General features: G+C 32.8%; 1 long non-coding RNA gene across 1 annotated transcript; it reads right to left on the bottom strand.

The window, feature by feature from the left end:
• Positions 1–238: 238 nt before the first annotated feature.
• Positions 239–4,178, bottom strand: LOC148129138 (uncharacterized). The gene is made up of 3 exons (XR_015745708.1): positions 4,020–4,178; positions 613–739; positions 239–469 (listed from the first exon to the last, which is right to left on the bottom strand). It is a non-coding gene; the product is annotated as an uncharacterized LOC148129138 (long non-coding RNA).
• Between the last annotated feature and the right edge of the window lie 834 nt (positions 4,179–5,012).

Below are 5,012 nucleotides of genomic sequence, written 5' to 3'. Positions count from 1 at the left end.
AGGCTGGAAAGAAGGAGATCCATACGCTGCAAAAGGCCAACATGCTGAAGGTGATGAACTTGGCTTCATTAAAGCTGTCAGGTAATTTGCGGGCAAAAAAAGCCAGTTTTGGCCAGTACACTAGAAATGGCCACTGAGAAAGTGACACCAAATGTTGATTGTCGGAAAAGGCAGGTCACTTTACAAGGCTGACTGAGAAAGAACAAAGAGGAGAGAAAACAGAGCTGAAGTGAGACAAGCAGGGTGTAGGTGAGGGACCGGTTGTTGGCTTTGACAATGGGAGTATCCCTGTGCTTAACAAAAGTTCCAAGTACCCAAGATGTCAAGAAGAAGAAACAAAGACCTGCTGAGGATAAAATAATTCCTAGGGTTTCTTCAAAGGTTAGAAACAAAACCATTTTCAAGATACACCCTTTCTTTCCTTTATTTGGATAATGATCTTCTGGACATTCAAAACAGTCATCCATATCTGGAAGGAAAATCAAGGAATTTGTCATCTAGACATTCCAAATTATTGAAAATCACCTTATTGTTTGTATGCATCAAAGTAGTTTATTAAAGTTTGCTTAAGTTTAATGAAAACTGGTAGGTTAGGTAGAATTTCCACCTTACCATTTTGATCTGATATCTTCCCTTCTGGGCATGGAACACAGTCATAGCAGCAGAACTGATCTCCCTCAATCCCCTTCTTCCAATATCCAGGAAAACAAGGGTCATTACATTGAGAAAGTGGAGGAATCTGATCATAAACATGAAAATATTTTGAAAAGGAGGATTTTTAAAACAGTTTCTGAATTTTCTCCTTAATGCAATGACATTATTATTGACTTCTAAAATGGATAGGGAATTTAACAAATTCATCAACAAGTTAAAAGTTGTAGAAGTTACAATGTTTTACAAAAGGTCCTGTTTGAAGGGCAGGGTAAATAACAATTGCACATGGTGAGAATCTCATGGAAAAATGGCTATTCTTGTGAGTTCAAATGGAAATGCCCAACAAATATGCAACCATGACCTTCACATTGTAATATCATATTTGTAAATTTGAGGAATTCTTGACCATCAACAACGTTTGAAAGAATATGCCATTGTTTATCAAAAAGAAGAAATTAGACTTCTTTTTGAAAAATAAATTTTATTGATTTTACAATTAAAACAGACCAACAACACATACATAAATATAAGAGAGAAAAAGAAAAGAATAAAGGAAGAAGAAAATAGAAAGAAAAAGATAGAAAACAATCAAAAACATTTTCATCTTCAACAGTTTGTGAGACCTCCTTTTTATTCTTATTTTATGCCATATACACGCTTAATCCTTACATATATCTGTATATCACTACTACGGTTCTATCCTATCCTCTTTTGCCTTTTAGTGTGAAATCTATCTTTGGTCTATCCATTTGTACCAGCAGTTCCAGCTCTTGTAGTATATTGAAGTGTCTTTATTTTTTAATGCCAAGGTTAATTTGTCCATTTCTGCACAACTTGAAATTTTTTGAATAATCATCTCCTCTGATGGAACATGAGGCTGTTTCCAACATTGTGCAAAAGCCAATCTGGCCGCTGTCAAAATATGTATTATTATATATTTAACCTTTTTTTTGGTATTTGTTTATCAAAGATCCCTAATAGAAAGGACTCTGGTTTGAATTCGATCTGTTCTCTTGTCATTTCCTCCAGCCAATTTCTAATTTTCTGCCAATATTTTTGAGCTTCTGTACAGGACCACCACATATGGAAGAAAGTTCCCTCTTTTTTTTTTTTTTTTTTGCATTTCCAGCAATTTGGACTCATATTGGGATGCATCTTTGCTAATCTCGAAGGAGGAAGGTGCCATCTATAAAACATTTTATAGGCATTTTCTTTGTAAGCTAACAATTTTGTAATTTTATCATTTCTACCCCAGACCTATTCCCATTCTGTTATGGTGATACTACATCCTATATTCCTACTCCAGGCTTTTACAATTTCTTCTTCTAATTCTACTTCTAATAAATAATTATAAAATTTTGTTATTATTTTTTTTTGCCTGATCCTAATAAAATTTTATGTAATTGCTGGAGTTTATTGTTAATTCCAAATTCTTTCTTGTCCTGTTTATATCTACTTTGGATTTGAAGATATGCCCACTGATCAATTTTTAATCCCCGATCTTGAAGTTCTTGCCACAATTTCAGATTTCCTTGCTTGTCCAATGGGTCCTTATATTTAATCATTTTAGTAATATCCAGATTATTTGGGTGAATCATCGCCTCCATTGTTAAGATCCAAATTGGTATTTTTAAATAGTGTTTTTTTCCGTATTTTCTTCCAATTAGTCAATAATGAATCTCTGATTAGGTGTCTTTGAAAATATTTCTGGCTAGTTTTCCCAGCATCCCATAAAAAAGCATGCCACCCCCTCTGTAAGCCATGGCCTTCTAAGAATAATATTCTCTTATTGGTTAAATAAACCCATTCCTTCAACCATACTAAAGAGGCTGCACTATAATATAACTCCCAATTTGGAAGTGCCAGCCCTCCCCTGCTCTTCATATCCTGCATTGCCTTTAAGTTTATTCTAGGTTTTTTCCTTTGCCAGATGAATTTTACAGTTATTTTATTAAGTTATTTTATTACAGTTATTTTATTTTAATTTTTTTTCTGTACTTTGATTGGGATCGTCTGAAATATATAGAGGAATTTTGGAAGAATATTCATTTTCATAGCAGCGATCCTGCCTAATAATGAAAGTTGCAGCTTGCCCCATGTTTCTAAATCCTTCTTTACCTGTTGCATAAAGATATCATAATTATTTTCCTTAAGTGTCTTACAATGTGCTGTCAACCATATTCCTAAGTATTTAACTTTCTTTATCACTTGTATTCCCATAACTTCTTCTAGTTCTAATTTCTGTTTTTCTGTTAAAGTTTTGGTCATTAATTTTGTTTTCTTCCTATTAATTTTTAGTCCTGCTACTCCTCCAAATTATTCTAATTCATTCATCAATTTTTGTCCTCTTTCTATTGGTTCTTCAATGAAAAAAGTCATATCATCCGCAAACGCTTGCAACTTATATTCTTCGCAAACGCTTGCAACTTATATTCTTCTTTCTTAACCTTTAATCCTTTTATGTCAGGGTTCTGTCTAATTCACATTAATAATGCTTCTAGTGATAATATGAAGAACAGGGGTGAGAGTGGGCAGCCCTGTCTGACTCCTTTTTCTATTTTTATTGGGCGGGTATATTCCCCATTTATTATAATATTAGCCTGTTGTGTATCATAAATGGTTGTTATAATATTTTCAAATTTGGTGCCTAAATTCATATTATATTTTTTTATTAAAAATTACCAATTTAAATTATCGAAGGCCTTCTCTGCATCAAAAAACATACGTGCAATTTGTTTTTCGGGGTGGGCTTCGTAAAATTCTAAAACATCTAATACTATTCTTAAGTTATTTCTGATTTATCTGGTCGGGAGAAATCCATTTTGGTCTTCATGTATATGCTCATTTAACATTATTTTTAGTCTACTTGCTATAATAGAAGTAAATATTTTGTAATCAATATTTAACAATGAAATCGGCCTATAATTTTGTATATATCGGGGATCTGAATCCTCCTTCGGGATTAGCGAAATCAATGCCCCCTTCCATGAATCTGGCATCCTGGCTGCCAATAGGACATCATTAAAAACTTCCACCATAAGAGTTCCTATTTGTTCTGCTATTGCCTTGTACAGCTCCCCTGGGATCCCATCTGATCCCAGGGATTTGTTGTTCTTCTGGTTCTCTATTGCTGATTTCAATTTGAACCAAGTAATGTCTTTGTTTATTAATTCTTCCATTTCTTCCCCAATTGCTTTATTCTTCATTTCATCTAAATAGTTTCTTATCCTATCTTTGTTAACTTCTTCCTTTTTATATAACTCTTCAAAATACTTATGGGTAATTGAAGAAATTAGACTTCTAAAGAGACTGTTCAATATGGGATCATAGTAGATTATGGCATGGTGGATTCACTAATTTGATACCTGGTTAAAAGCTTGACTCCAGACAATCATTTCTTCATCAATCCATAATTCATTCCCTTTTGGAGCCAGTAGATCCATTTTTCCAACTCTAACTCTCTGAAAGGATCTGTTTGGAAAAGTGATCAAGTTGGTGATGTCAAATCCATCTGTTGTTTCTCCTTTCTCATTCAGGAACACTCTCTCCCCAGCTGAATTGTTAAAATTACCTTGAAGAAATGAATGGAGCTACATGGAAAAGAATGAAAGAGAAAGGGAACAATGTAGTAGAGAGAAGAACACTGTATTCAAGTTTCATTGACTCATTCTTCCCATTTCTACAACATTAATTACAATTACTAAACGTGTACACTTAGAAATTTAAGAATTGATATTTTATAAATATATACATGGCTACTCTATTATTAATTTGATATTATTTTAGGGAAAGCTAAGAATGAACCAAAGCCGAATGAAAATAGGCTATTTGGATTAATCAAATTCCTTCAATTATTTAAACAACAATGAAACCTAGAGCATAGTTAATCTTTTATTAGTGATATAAATATATTTGATAATCCAAAATATGACAAATTTCATTTAGCCAGATTTGAAAATTTGAGACTCATTCTTCAATAGGTAGATATCAGATGGAGATTATTGCAAAGCATGGATTATTGTTAGTTAGCTATCTAGCTAAATGATAGATAGATAGATAGATAGATAGATAGATAGATAGATAGATAGATAGATAGATAGATATCATTTTAATACAAGCATCACTTATTATGTGATAAGTTTGTTGTCAAACAATGGTGATTAATGATTAATGATTATTATACAAGCTATGATGATTAATTCTCACTAACAAAGATGAAATGAAAGGAGATGTTGAAGTTACAGGAATGTGATATGGGAGTAATCATGCAATACTGGAATTTAATATTATGCAAACAGATGGAATAGAACACAGTCAAGTTAGAGCTGGACTTCAAGAGAGCTGATTTCAATATACTT

This window comes from Notechis scutatus, chromosome Z, assembly GCF_049901735.1.
Source record: "Notechis scutatus isolate UNSWTSFEM ecotype Mainland chromosome Z, rNotScu1.2, whole genome shotgun sequence".
Taxonomy (NCBI): Eukaryota; Metazoa; Chordata; class Lepidosauria; order Squamata; family Elapidae; genus Notechis; species Notechis scutatus.
Note: the sequence above shows the minus strand (reverse complement) of the source record. Positions and strands in the feature narration are given on the sequence as shown.